The 15,335-nt window shown below is 45.9% G+C and overlaps 1 pseudogene; it reads right to left on the bottom strand.

The window, feature by feature from the left end:
• Nucleotides 1-8,074: 8,074 nt before the first annotated feature.
• LOC146812926 (MARVEL domain-containing protein 1-like) lies at nt 8,075-8,614 on the bottom strand (annotated as a pseudogene).
• Between the last annotated feature and the right edge of the window lie 6,721 nt (nt 8,615-15,335).

The following is a 15,335-nucleotide window of genomic DNA, read 5'->3' as shown; positions in this document are numbered from 1 at the left end:
AGGCTGATATCAGGTTCCTTTAACTGTTTTCCTTCCTTGCTCTTAAACTTCTCTTTCCATACTTCACGGTTAATTATTGTACACGGTGACCCAGAATCCGCTACAATATTAATACTCACACCTCCTATTTCGACCAAGCAGGTTGGTTTTTTTTTCTTGTACTTCTCCTCCTCCTCTTTTTTAGTTTCCTCATTAATTTCCATTACACACAAATTGTACACAGATTCGTCAGAAGATTCTTGCTCGGACTCATCTTCATCTTCGTCCTCTACAAATTTCACCTTCTCTTTTCCCTTTCTTTTGCATGATTTTTGGAAATGGCCAATGATTCCACATTGTGAACATTTATTGTTCCTTGCTGGGCATTTCCAGTCATTAGCCAGATGTTTTCCGCTACCACAACGGTAACACCTCAATTGTTCAAATTGACTTGCATTTCCTTTGTTTCTAGGTAAGTCCTTCATTTTATTCTTTGAATATGTTTTTTTACTACATATCTTTGCCACAACGCTGGTTTCTTCCATTTTATTCTTCCCTTCATTTATTACTTCCTTTGCACATCTTCCGGTTAATTCAGCCTTCTTTACTATTTCAATTACTTGGAGGAGTGGTTTTTCACCTTTTGCCCACAGAGCATCTTGTATATTAGAATTCGCTGCGCACATGACAATCTGGTCTCTTATTAAGTCATCATGCATATTTTCAAATTTGCATGAAAGTGCCAAGTTCTTAAGTGCAGACACATAGTCATCGATGCTTTCATCTTTCCCTTGTTTCCTTCTGTAGAATTTGTACCTGTGTACAGCAACACATACTGTTGGCTTATAGTAACCATCTAAATCCTCCATAGCCTCATCGTACACTTTTCTATCACCATCCGTTCTCGTTTTCTTTGTGATATTGTTATATACTGTCAAACCACCTGCACCCAAACAATGTATCAAGATTTTTTTCTTTTCTTCTTGTTTAAGTGGTTCATCCTCCTTGTCAAATGTTGATATATAATTGCAAAAATACTCCTTCCAATTCTCCCATTTTACACTTGGTACCCCAGTACCTTTTAAAAATGCTTCTGGTGGCTGCAGATTGTATACATTGCTAGATGCCATGGTAAACTACCTTATATCTTTTTTTTTCCTTACTTATAATATTCCTCCAATAAAAATTTGTGTAAACCCTTTTGTTCCACAAAATACTTAATCGCTGTGTGTTGTGTATACTTTCGCTGGAGTTACGTTGAAAAAAAAACGCTATTATTACAATGTTCCAGCTGATCGTAATGTTATTAAGGTCAATTTCAGCCTCAACCCTGTTGCCGGCGTTACACTTCCTGAATAAAATGGCGGCACGTCGGTTTCCTGTGCGTGAATGCACTCAGAGCTAGACCGCTAACAGAATACTCACTTCCGCTAGCTAGGCGTCACAACGTTCTATCTTGAACGCCCAAAGTCTGTGGTAAATTCTTTACTCTTCACAACTCGACCATTTGCTCCTCCGGATAATATCTGAAGAATGCTTCGGTGAGTCTGCTAAATTTTACTTAAATGTAACAAGTCTCTACTCACACGCCTTCGTAGTTTCCTTTTTTTTTTCCTCTAGGAGCATCGTAAATAGTTCTGTTACGTAAATCCACAAAATCCAGCTGATCATCAAATGGATTATTGCCTCTTCGACATTGTCTGCTGTAATCCCTAGGGTAGTTCCATCGGCAATTATTTCCTTTTCTTACTGGTTTTATTCAAAAATTCCTTTTCTTTTCGTAATTAATACCACTAAATAGTAGTTTACCGTCTCCTTCTTTGCTTTTCTTCAGTTTGTAGTCAAAATTCACTTATTTCATTTTCATCACATCCGTAGCACTTCTGACCCGTTTACTTCTTCTGTTACATCATTACCGCGATCTCTTACTTGTGGGTTCTTCTGTGTGTCGCTCACCATCACTCGTCGCCAAATTGTAAAGACGAAGCGTCACAAGACTTAACTTTAGTAAGTTTATTACTTAGAATAGCGACACACTCAACCGGAGGCGGAGTGCGACTGGTACAACCAAACGTTCAAGTCAACTGTCATACATGCCAACTGTCAACTGTCACTAGAATCTCCAGCTGTCAACATTCCAGCCGGGAAGTGCCACGCGCAGGAGGGAGGGCGCGCGTGGAACGTAAACAAAGTGACGCACTACTCTGTGACATCGTAACAGATGGCTTCAGGTGTGCCATACGTTTATCATAAGTAGGACTGTTAGCGCTCTAGTTGTTCTTTGGAACACTCTTGGAAGCTGCAGTAGAACACAAAGGAATCAACTGACAGTCTCTGCCCTTGTTGGATGTACATGTTTTACTGAGAATGTCAGACTTCATTCTCACATGACTGAGAAAGATAATGTGAATTTACAGAAAATAAGCTCTCAGTTTAGCTTATAGATCACCTTCCAAACCTCTGTGGGAAAAGCATGAGAAAATATTTTTCTCTCAATCATGATATCCCAGCAGAAGGCTTTTTCACATGGTGAAATCACCTTAGAACATACCACAATTCCTTAAATGAGTATGGTACCATCAACAAATGATTTATAATGTAACTAAAGTCTTAAAACCTTCTATTAACTGCAATGCTTTTTAATGAGGTGCTATCATGTATATTGGTTCCAAGATGGCTGCCAACACTTCTTGGATGAAGTGCTGACAGCCAATGAGATCTCAGGATGAGATGTGTGGTTAGGCTCCGCCCACATATATATATGATTTTACTTTTGATTTTCTCAGGAACTACTGAACAGATTGACACCAGACCTGCAAAAGGCACTTCCCTGACCTGAGGACTACCTCTCTGCCAAATTTCAAGTAATTCTGTTCAGCCGTTCGGGCTGTACCTTCGACTAAAGGTCCTATGGGAAAATGCATGGGGAAAACGCGTTTTGGGACCCCCCTTTTTTCTTGGCCCCCGCTTGATGAATCACCCCGAGACTTTCAGGGTAGAGCTGAGCGGAGCGCCCCATTAGTTTTGAAAAATGTTGCGAGGATTCGTCAACCGGCGCCAAAGTTATTCAAAAGAGAATTTTCAGATTTCCTATGGAAACACGGTCCTAACTATAACTATCTACTGGCGACCGCCAGTAGATAATATATTGTATTAGGGTGAGAAAGTGATTTAAGTTAGCAGTTAAACTGGACAGTTTGATAAGCCTTCCCTGCTGCGTCTTGTTTTTATTTGTGTTGCTTTATACTTTTTTGTTCTAACTCGAGGCCCCTGTGATAGGTGCAGAATCTTTGCAGTTAAAACCGAAGCCCTTCTCTTGAGTCCCAGCATCAGGACATTCCCGGGGGCTGATCAGGGTCTGTTTTTTCATACCATTCCAGGCATTTTATTTCTTGCTTAGATTGACATTAAGCAAGCATGTAACTGCTCGATTACGGCTTACTGGTCTGAAAACATATTTTTCTGACATTGGACTATATATACCACAACCTTGTGCAATGTAGCATACTGTACAATTGCTGCTTGGCAACCATATCTGACGTTTTGTAAATCCAAGACACTTCCTCTTGTGCCGCATGGGGCCCGTTCTTTACTTCAGAGGCCTCAAACAAGTTTTGAACAGCTTATTCACCGTTGCTCAAGGGTGAACTTAGCAGGTGACTTCCTCCACTACAACCGGAAGGTGTCCTGTCAAGGCAGGAGCTTCTTCTTGGAAATCTTGGTAACCTTTTTACAGCCTGTGCAGCCTCAAGTTGTTGTTGGGTAGAAAAGAGACAGTGATGCCTTCTGTAGCTGCACGCTCAGTAATCTATGAGCTACTGCTCCGTCTTACTTGACAGGCTAGAGTGTGTGGGGGAGCAGTGGCCACTTATATAACCAGTCCTGGTCTGTAACTTCATACCAGCCCTGCATGGCACTAAGCAAGTGTAGCAAGTTATCTCAGCACTTCCTGTGGGAATTGTGAAGCTCCCCTCCTCCCCAAGAATAATTGAGGAAAACATCTCAAGGCATTTTATTTCACGTTTTTTCAAGCATGGTGGCTAAGAGCCGTACAGCTTACATGCAGTTCTGGAGGAGAATTAATGAAACATTCTGAAAATCCAGAGCCTGTCTACTAGGTGCACAAGTGCAAAATGTCTCTGCTGCAGCGTGAGTTTTTATTAATTCACCACTCTTTCTTCTATCGTTCTCTTACACATTGTCTCTTTCGTTCTATCCTTTTCATTCTCAATGCCTTTTATTATACCCCAAATCATCTTTTTTGTTGTTTTGGTCTCACCTGCTTTCATCACGAGCTGCCTGGTTGCGAAAGACCTGTTGTGAACGTATAGTGGACCTACAGCCTGCCGATTGCTTACAATTGGTTGGTTTTATTGTCCGTCTCATCTGCTTGCTTCTTTTTTCTTTTTTTTTCTCATAATTTCATTGTTGACAGCCAATATAGCATAAGGGCCTCAACGGGCACCCAATAGAAATACACATGAAACCAAAACCTCATCTGCTTGCTTCTTTATCGTTGGTTTGTCTTCTTCTTCTTGTATCCTACCTCTGCTCACATTTAGGGAACTGCATATTTCTTTTTCATTCAGGGCTCCATGAGGGTGAATGTTTTCTAGCTCTCTCCATTATGTGCTGCTTACTCTCCTCAAATACCCCCTTGAACTGTAGCGCTTCCTACCCTTCCAGTCTAGTCTCTAAAAGTACCTCAACAGAGATGGTTTGGGGGTATTTCAGAAGAGCAAACTATAAGGGGTTGTTTTTGTTTTATCTCCTGCAGTCCACTTATTGCCTGCAATCACACCCTGTGGCACTGAAAAGCCTCTAGAACTGTGCAGAGGGCCATTTGCTGCATTCACTCAGCTGGCATCTGAGGGAAAGTTATACTTAGTGTGACACTTCTCCTGTAAGCCCTTAAATCTGCTCCCAGTACTGCTCCACAGGACCAACTGAATGGTTCCACCCAAAAGGCCTCTTTCAGACTGCTGTGTTGAAATCATTCACAATAAGCATTGGCATAGCCAATAGGTCTCACCTTTGGGACCCTATAAGTATTTAGTTATGCAGCACAATATCCTTACTGCAACAACATTAACTGTTGCATGGCTAAACACTTATAAGGTCCCAAAAGCGAGACCTACTCGTCTTATTCAGTCTCCAACTTAACTCTGTACCCGTGCACGCCGACGCGCCCTCATATTTTGTAGAACGTTACCCATCTATGGCACTGCTCTCTCCTGATTTACTCCGTCACCTGCCTTAGAGCAATTCAGAACAAGCATTGGCATAGCCAATAGGTCTCGCCTTTGGGACCTTATAAGTGTTTAGCCATGCAACACCTGATGTTGTTGCACCAAGGATATTTTTCTGGATAACTAAACACTTATAAGGTCCCAAAGGCGAGACCTATTGGCTATGCCAATGCTTGTTAAAGGTCGGAGCCTCTAACAACATAGCTTCAGCAGCTTGCGATGATCTGGTGCCCTCCGATTGCTTCAGTTTGGTCGCTAGGTAGCGGGGAATGGTGCTTTTTGGAGGAGGGCGGACAGGAGTGCTGAGAGGCATAGAATGGTGGGTCAAAAATAGGAAATGAGACAAAGGGGATGTGGTAAACAAATTGTTCAAGAGCGCAGAAAGTTTAAGAGTAAGTGACAGCAGAGACAGACTGTCAAAAAAACCTATACTCAATGGAATAGGAATGCTGGGAGGCTGCCGGAGTAAAGTGAAGCCCAAGAATTATTGAGCCTGCTAGGAGCCACAGATCGATTTTGAAGTAAGCAGGCTCAGTGAAATCCGTGAATATATGCTAATCGCGACTACATTAAAGCCAGGAGGGTGGCTCACCTGCTAATGAGGGGTCTAGTAAACTGTGCTCCCTCATAAAGCCGTATTTGCATAGGGATCGCAATTAAAACTAGTGCGAAGTTGTTATCGGGGGGATAAAGTCTGAAACCCCTCCTTCAGATTTAACAAGGTGAAGACTTGCTGAAATTTAAGGGTCGGAAAAAAGCTAAGGAAATTCCCAGAGTATTAGATTTTGGTGACTTATGCTCCAAAATCAATAGGTTATGACCCATTTTCACAAGTGTGATAAATTCCATTTACTTCCCTGGGCAATCTTAATCATGTCCCCACTCCAGTGAGCCAGCACGGACATTTCCAGAGACACGAATGCCTCGAGTTCGAATCCCAGCAGAGCACGCTTAGATTTCCATCCTTTCGAGCTGGGTACATTGAGCACCGTTTCATTGGGATATATTATGCCCTGTTATTTGCAGCGCCCACAAAGGGCAGAACTAATGTCATATTTATTATTTAAGTGAAACAGTGATGCATTCACTTTGCTTGACACTTTTCTTGACACACGGCTGCCACGCGACAACCCTGGTCCGCTGTGGGCATTTTCTGCTATCTGTACCGTTCTGCACTGCTACACGGTGTTGGTGTTGTACTGAACACTTAAAAGAATGAGGTAAACAGTTTTAAGTACAACAAAAATTCAAACCCAGGAATGCTGGTTTGACGTTTGTAAATCTCATCTAGGCTCTAGTTTGAGCAGTGTTAGAGTCCTGTGCATGTGACAGGCATACATGCCGCACTGAGGGTGTGTAAATACCTCTCGGCCTGCTCTTAAACACTAGCAGGCACCCAGTCTCAGGAGAGACCACAGCCGGCGCTGGGGGCGGGCATAGCGTTGACTTCCAGAGATAAACAAACGTGCTGCTGAGAGTGGCCAGAGCCATGCGTCGTGGGAAGGGTCAGTAAAAGGTCAAGATGCCCTAGTATTGGGGAAGCTTTCTGATTGCGTATATCCCACTTCACGAAGAAGCGGCAATTGCTCAATGCTTCCCTGATTTCAGGTAACCTAAATGGGTTTGATGACACACAGGCCGGTGAAGTGACACTGGACCCCAGTTGTGTGAAATAACACTGGAGTGGCAGCTACGATTTTTAAGCACGTCACAATATTATTAATGTTGCCTTTTGAAAGTTTTAAATTTGTCACATTGCCCTTAATGTCAGCTTTTTCATTTCATGTTCGTTTTGCGTTTCGTTTTAAGCACATTAATTATTGTCAGAAGTATTTGTGTGTTCCCTGTCGTAAATCGAAGCTGACCATTTTTACAGGGCTTCTAAGGGATCCAGAGGTGGCGCGTGGCTGTCTCAGACGTAGACTACTTATGGCCAGCGGTCTTAACAAGGCAAATTCTAGTGACTAAATAAACAAGCATTGGCAGCGCAGCTGTGAAAGTGATCGCGATCAAAGCGAAAGTGATCGCGATCGCGAGGACGCGCTCTGTGGTAAGCACGCGAGTGGTGCGTGCGCAGCAGTGATCGCGCTGGAAGGGAGGCAGATGGCGGCTGCACGCGTGCATGCTCACGTGAACGCAAGCGCTAGGCCACCAAAAGCCTGTGGCAGCACTTTGAAAACCCACACACTAAATTTCTCACTAGGCAGCACATGTGCCGGCTCAGCGAGACCTAAAAACTGCAGAAGTTTAGAACAGCACTAAAAGAAACACGCATTTGCAATGCAATAGGTCTCGGATTTGCGAGAGTTAAAGGTATTGGCATTGTAAATAACTATGCCTTTTATTTAGCCGTTTTGAAAAACAACACATAAATAAAAGGCGTTGTCATTTACAATGCCAATAGCTGAAACTCTCACAAATGCGAGACCTGTTGCATTGCAAATGCTTGTTTATATGAGTATCCATATTTTTCCAATGTGGTACCACAACGTTATGATTTTCTCACTTTTTGCCTTAAATATAAAGAATTGTTGTTCCTGTAGTGCACCTCAGTAAGAGGTGTGGTGTAACGGCTGAGATATGAATTCTAATCTCAGCATAAAGATGTGACCTCAAACATGTGATCCTGGGCAAACCGCTTCACCCCGTGCTGTTTCTCCTTATCTACCTAAACCCGGAGGCGCTTAGAAACAGACAGAACATCAGCATTCAGCGCTATAGTGTAATGAATTGGACAGTCCATTTTATTCAGATTGGAAGTGCCTGGAGGTGGTTTGATCTGCCATAGTGCTGTATCCAAGTCCTCTCAATCACTCTCCACACCCGGCTGGCCTGAGGCCAGGGGTTCAGATAAGGCCCTGGTTGCCCTGGCACTTCTTGCAGACGCAGGCGACCGCAGACAGCAGGTAGAGCAGGCAGCAGAGGCAGGCGAAGAAGGAGGTGGCCAGGTAGATGTGGTAGAGGCAGTCGTGCTTGTAAGCCACCACGCTGCAGTACACGTGCCTCAGGGTCTTGTGGATTATGATGCCGGCGGTGGCGGCCTGCAGGCAGGTGGCCAGGGAGTCGTGTGCGGCATTGGTGCTCAGCTAGCGCTCAATGCCCAGGAAGGGCACCAGGTCCTGCTTGTCCAGGAGGGTCAGCAGGTAGAGGGCAATGGTCAGCAGCCAGAAGAGCACGGCCACGAAGAGGGCGAAGTGGATGGCGCCCTCATATTTTTTGCAGGCGATGGTGATCCAGAGGGTGGTCCCGGACAGCAGCTGCAACACCCCCAGGAAGCTTCGCAGGAAGGCCTGGTTCACCCGCAGTGAGCTCCTCTCTGCCTGTGGGGGAGGGTGTGCAGGCAGGGGTGGGTGCGCTGGAGGGGGTGAGTAGGGTGGAGGGGGCATAGCAGGCAGCGAGAAGTCAGGCTCCTGCGAGAGACAGCGCTGCCCACTGAGGACCATCTAAGGAGAGGGACAGCCCAGCAGAGTTCTCCTGAGGAAAGAGCGCTATCCGAGCCAGAAGTTTCAGAGAGCGTGCGCCAACACTACCAAATCTGGACACGAGCGAGTTGTCTCTGCAAACAGCCACCGCAGAGAAGAGATTGATGTTAGCGCCAAACTCCGAGCAGAGAGATACCCAGCAGCCTCCGGTGAGAAGGGAGCGGCCCCAGTAAACACTCCCTCCGACCAGACAGATGCATGCGCTGCAACGCTAGGACCCACCTGTGTCACAGAAAATAAAGATGGCATCGGCCTGTCCAGATCGGCTGTCCTAAAATTGGACAGGGCGGTAACAAAAAAGCCTGATTTCTAATCACGCGCCAGCGTTTAACATAAATGATGACGCAAGCAAAAGGAAAAGAGGGGCGGGGCTTCAAGTCCCTTTCCGAAATCAACTCGATGACAATAGATCTCGCAGAGCGAGCTACACATGCGCTGCAATGCTAGGCAAGACCTAATAAAAGGCACACAAACACAGGGGATCTCAGCCACCAGATATATAACACGCTTGCACTGCTTTCAGTGGGATGTACAAATTGGGGAAAGCCTCTGAAAAGGCGCGGAAACCAGGACTCTACTAAGCACAATAAACATGTAAAATACAGAGTTTTTAAGGGGTGGCCAGGGACATCTTAAGGATTTGGGGGACCCTGGGCCAGACATAGTTTGGGGGCACCTGTTTGGAACAGCTTCGGATTTATGATCCAATTATAGCTTTTTCGTGCCCTTGTTGGCCAGGTCACTGACACTGCATGGGTACACTGGTCCAAATACTACATGTGTTTCCATTTATTATTTGGGGATATTGATGTGTGTTTTCAATGTTGTAATACAGCAGCAGACCCACTGCCATTTCTCATATGTAAGGTTCTAGTTTGATCTAAAAGGAACTTTTTTATGGATGTTGCACGGGGTTGAAAACCATAAACACAACATTTCTCTGCAAAATGCCTGTAATCGACTCCCGCTCATTACCTGTATTAAAAATAAAGGAAATGGTATTTAAAATAATCTATGTTTCAAATATCATTCAAGGTCATCAGGGCTGGACTGTGTGGAGAAGAGAGACCGATCTATCGGGGCCCCCCTGAAAAGCTGGGGCCCAGGGCCTGAGCCCACTTTGCTCATGCCTTAAAACGTCTCTGGGTGTGGCCATTGTACTAAAGGGTGTGGTTTACATGTGAGCGCTCGTGCTTACAACAAGTTACAGCTATCCTTCTCAGCTGTAGAAGACAGACGAGCAACAACTACTTTGTTGTGAATCATTAAAACTGATGAGGTTTAAATTCTGACAATATCTGCTTAGACTTAGAATTACTGATCCCGTGAAAGTGAGGGTAGACTCCGCAGAGCCTCAATCACTCCCGCCCTTTCTCCTCATCATTGTCCTCTGCCGTCTCGCACCATGCCCCATTACCTACCCGCTTTCGTAGGACACTGTGTAAAACAGAAGACCAAAACAAATTACTTTAGTGCTTTTTTCTTAGTGTAAAATACACCCTCGCCTCTATAATGCGCTGAGGGTCCCTTTCAGGCCTCCCAGTGCCCGCCCTCCACGCAAAAACGTTTGGGCTTAAACTGGCAGCAGAGTGAATCCCTGCAGGACAGTTCCGCAGGCCCCTGCTCCAGACGCCTAAAGAACGGATTGGTGGTAAGAGGGGACCCTTGGGCTCCGGCCCCAACCCCATCTGGGTCCACCTCACTCCCCCACCTGCAGTCCACAAGAGCAGCCACCTTACTCTGGCCGGCGGATACTGACAAAAAGTCCACTATTCACCCCGAGGAGGGTGATGTGGTACTCACAGGGGCCTGGGAAAGGGCTCTAATAGTACAAAGTAATTTTATCTACATTAAGAATAAAAATCCATGATGGTGGAGGAAGCGGGAGAGCGTGTGTTGGTGCACTTAGACATGGTTGGGGGAAGTCTGTTGCTGCGTTGGCTGCACGTCCAGAAATAAATCTTAATGGAGCGCATCAATAGTGCTAGTTATTTTACCTGTATTACCAATATATTTTTTAGGTCTCGCCTACGTAGCGCGCATGCGCTGCTTAGGAGGAGACCTCTTGTAATCGATTCGGTTTTTACTCCAAAAACGTGCACGCATTGCATTCCTTTCAATGGCATCGCGTGCACGTTTGGCGATTCCCTTGCAGGAGCGAGCTTTGAAACCATCTGTTTGTAATTAACTTTCAAACAGATGGTGCCCTTTCTCGCTCCCACAAGGGATACGCTGTGTGTGCTCTGGGCCACACTCCCCCCACCCCTCCCACTTGGTTTATTGCCTACTGTCACACGCCCATCCTCATCTTAACTTGCCTTCCTTCTCCCACGCTTTCCTTCCCCCTTCTTTCCGTCTCTCCTGCTCTTTCCCCTAGCTGCCTCTTCTCTGCTCTCCCACTCCTTTACTGAGAGTTTTTCTCTTTTCCTTTACTTTTGCTTCCCTTTTCTTTTTTCGCTGCCTCTCTCTCATTCCCATTCTTGTTCTGTTTTCCCCTTTTTAGTTTCTTCTCCTTTCTCTCGTGTTACCTTCTTTTCCCTCTCTCTACTTTCTCTCTTCCTCCATCCATTTTCTCTCTCTCTCTCTCTCTCTCTCTCTCTCTCTCTCTCTCTCTCCGTCTCTCTCTCTCTCTCTCTCTCTCTCTCTCTTTATACCTCTCTCTCTCTACCTCTCTACCTCTACCTCTCTCTCTATACCTCTCTCTCTCTACCTCTCTCTACCTCTCTACCTCTACCTCTGTCTTTCTACTTCTTTACCTCTCTCTCTCCACCTCTCTCTCTACCTCTCTCTCTACCTCTCTCTACCTCACTCTACCTCTCTCTGCCTCACTCTGCCCCACTCTACCTCTCTACCTCTCTCTCGCTACCTCTCTACCTCTCTCTCTACCTCTCTAACTCTCTCTCTACCTCTTTTTGTACCTCTCCACATCTCTCTTTCTCTCTACCTCTCTCTACCTCCCTCTACCTCTCTACCTATCTCTCTCTACCTCTTTCTAACTCTCTACCTCTCTCTCTACCTCTCTCTCTACCTCTCTCTACCTCTCTACTTCTCTCTACCTCGTTACCTCTCTACCTTTACCTCTCTACCTCTACCTCTCTACCTCTCTCTACCTCTCTACCTCTTCCTCTCTACCTCTTTCTACCTCTCTCTCTACCTCTCTCTCTACCTCTATCTCTCGCTCTCTCTACCTCCCTCTACCTCTCTACCTCTCCCTCTATACCTCTCTACCTCTTTACCTCTTTCTACCTCTCTACCTCTCTCTACCTCTCTACCTCTCTCTACCTCTCTACCTATCTCTCTACCTCTCTCTACCTCTCTCTACATCAATACCTCTCTAACTCTACCTCTCTACCTCTCTACCTCTCTCTCTCTCTTCCTCTCTACCTTTCTACCTCTACCTCTCTCTACCTTTCTACCTCTACCTCTCTACCTCTCTCTACCGCCCTACCTCTTTCTACCTCTCTCTACCTCTCTACTTCTACCTCTCACTACCTCGTTACCTCTCTACCTCTACCTCTCTACCTCTCTCTACCTCTCTACCTCTTCCTCTCTACCTCTCTCTACCTCCCTCTACCTCTACCTCTCTCTACCTCGTTACCTCTCTACCTTTACCTCTCTACCTCTCTCTACCTCTCTACCTCTTCCTCTCTACCTCTCTCTACCTCCCTCTACCTCTCTACTTATCTCTCTCTACCTTTCTCTACCTCTCGCTACCTCTCTCTACCTCTTTCTACCTCTCTCTACCTCTCTCTACCTCTTTTTACCTCTCTCTGCCTCTCTCTACCTCTCTCTACCTCTCTACTTCTCTCTCTACCTCTCTCTACCTCTCTACCTCTCTCTACCTCTCTCTACCTCTCTACCTCTCTCTCTACCTCTCTACCTCTCTACCTCTTTACCTCTATCTACCTCTCTCTACCTATCTCCCTACCTCTCTCTACCTCTCTACCTCTCTCTACCTATCTCTCTACCTCTCTCTCTACCTCTCTCTCTCTACCTCTCTACCTCTCTCTACCTCATTACCTCTCTACCTTTACCTCTCTACCTCTACCTCTCTACCTCTCTACCTCTACCTCTCTACCTCTCTCTCTCTACCTCTCTACCTTTCTACCTCTACCTCTCTCTCTCTACCTCTCTACCTTTCTACCTCTACCTCTCTACCTCTCTCTACCTCTATACCTCTCTCTACCTCTCTACCTCTCTATCTCTACCTCTCTTTACCCCTCTCTACCTCTCTCTAGCTCTCTACCTCTATCTCTCTCTACCTCTCTCTACCTCTCTGCCTCTCTACCTCTCTCTCTCTCTCTACCGGTCTACCTCTACACACCTCTCTACCTCTCTACACCTCTCTACCTCTCTACACCTCTCTACCTCTCTACACCTCTCTACCTCTCTACCTCTCTACACCCCTCTCTCTACCCACCCCTCTCTACCCACCTCTCTCTACACACCTCTCTCTACCCACCTCTCTCTACACACCTCTCTCTCTCTCTACACACAACTCTCTCCCCCCCTCTCTACACACCAAGGGATACGCTGTGTGTGCTCTGGGCCACACTCCCCCCACCCCTCCCACTTGGTTTATTGCCTACTGTCACACGCCCATCCTCATCTTAACTTGCCTTCCTTCTCCCACGCTTGCCTTCCCCCTTCTTTCCGTCTCTCCTGCTCTTTCCCCTAGCTGCCTCTTCTCTTCTCTCCCACTCCTTTACTGAGAGTTTTTCTCTTTTCCTTTACTCATGCTTCCCTTTTCTTTTTCGCTGCCTCTCTCCCGTTCCCATTCTTGTTCTGTTTTCCCCTTTTTAGTTTCTTCTCCTTTCTCTCGTGTTACCTTCTTCTCCCTCTCTCTACTTTCTCTCTTCCTCCACCCATTCTCTCTCTCTCTCTCTCTCTCTCTCTCTCTCTCTCTCTCTCTCTCTCTCTCTCTCTCTCTCTCTCTCTCTCTCTTCCACCCTCTCTCTCTTCCTCCACCCTCTCTCTCTCGACCTCTCTCTCTCTCTCTTCCTCCACCCTCTCTCTACACCTCTCTCTCTCTCTACCTCTATACCTCTCTCTCTCTACCTCTCTACCTCTCTCTCTCTCTACCTCTCTCTACCTCTCTACCTCTCTCTACCTCTCTACCTCTACCTCTGTCTCTCTACTTCTTTACCTCTCTCTCTCTACCTCTCTCTCTACCTCTCTCTCTACCTCTCTCTAGCTCTCTCTAGCTCTCTCTACCTCACTCTACCTCACTCTGCCTCACTCTGCCTCACTCTGCCTCACTCTGCCTCACTCTACCTCTCTACCTCTCTACCTCTCTCTTGCTACCTCTCTACCTCTCTCTACCTCTCTACCTCTCTCTCTACCTCTCTAACTCTCTCTCTACCTCTTTTTGTACCTCTCTACCTCCCTCTACCTCTTTACCTATCTCTCTCTACCTCTCTCTACCTCTTTCTACCTCTCTCTGCCTCTCTACCTCTCTACTTCTCTCTCTACCTCTCTACCTCTCTACCTCTACCTCTCTACCTCTCCCTCTCTCTCTCTACCTCTCTACCTCTCTCTCTCTACCTCTCTACCTCTTTCTACCTCTTTCTACCTCCCTCTACCTCTCTCTACCTCTCTCTCTACCTCTCTCTCTACCTCTCTCTACCTCTCTCTCTCTCTACCTCCCTCTACCGGTCTACCTCCTTACACCTCTCTACCTCTCTACACCTCTCTACCTCTCTACACCTCTCTCTCTCTACCCCTCTCTCTACACCCCTCTCTCTACTCACATCTCTCTACCCACCTCTCTCTACCCACCTCTCTCTACCCACCTCTCTCTACACACTTCTCTCTACACACCTCTCTCTACACACCTCTCTCTCTCTCTCTCTCTCTCTCTCTCTCCACAATTCTCTCCCCCCCTCTCTACACACCTCTAAGTGGCAGCCGGAGCCTGATAGCACTGCTTGTCTTTAAAAAAAAAATATTAATCATTGGCATAGCCAATAGGTCTCACCTTTGGGACCTTATAAGGGTTTAGTTATCCAGTACAATATCCTTAGTGCAACAACATCAAGTGTTGCATGGCTAAACACTTATAAGGTCCCAAAGGTGAGACCTATTGGCTATGCCAATGCTTGTTTTACATTGTAAATGTGTTATATGTGTTTACTAACATCTCAGGACAGGCAATACTTTTCCCCCCACACAAGCATAAAATAAATGGATCTATTGTGTTTGGGCAACTGGATTGCTTTCAAACTTACCTATAAAGAAAAAAACATTATGGACAGTGAAACGACATAGCGTGTCATATTCCAATTAGGGCGTGTGAAAACTTTCCGCACAAACATTATATAAAAATAGGTTTGCTGTAAAACTCACTGTAAAGCAAAGCAAAATTCAGTGTAAATAAATATCAATGCTGCATGTGTACAATATCCCGAAAAGAATGTGGTCCGTGTGTGATGTATGGATTACATAGCACCGTCCTGCTAAACAGCAGCAAGCAGGATGAGGGGCGGGGAAGGGGTGGGTTGAGATATTCACAGGAGATACAAATGAGGTTGATGCCAGATTTTCAGTAAGCGCCTTCTCGTGTGCATGGAGGCATGGAGGCGCTATGAAGTACATCTATCTACATACACTCTTCGGTGGAAAGACA

Source organism: Triturus cristatus, chromosome 7 (genome assembly GCF_964204655.1).
Source record: "Triturus cristatus chromosome 7, aTriCri1.1, whole genome shotgun sequence".
Lineage (NCBI taxonomy): Eukaryota > Metazoa > Chordata > Amphibia > Caudata > Salamandridae > Triturus > Triturus cristatus.
The sequence above is the reverse complement of the archived record's forward strand: the minus strand, read 5'-3'. Positions and strand labels throughout refer to the sequence as shown.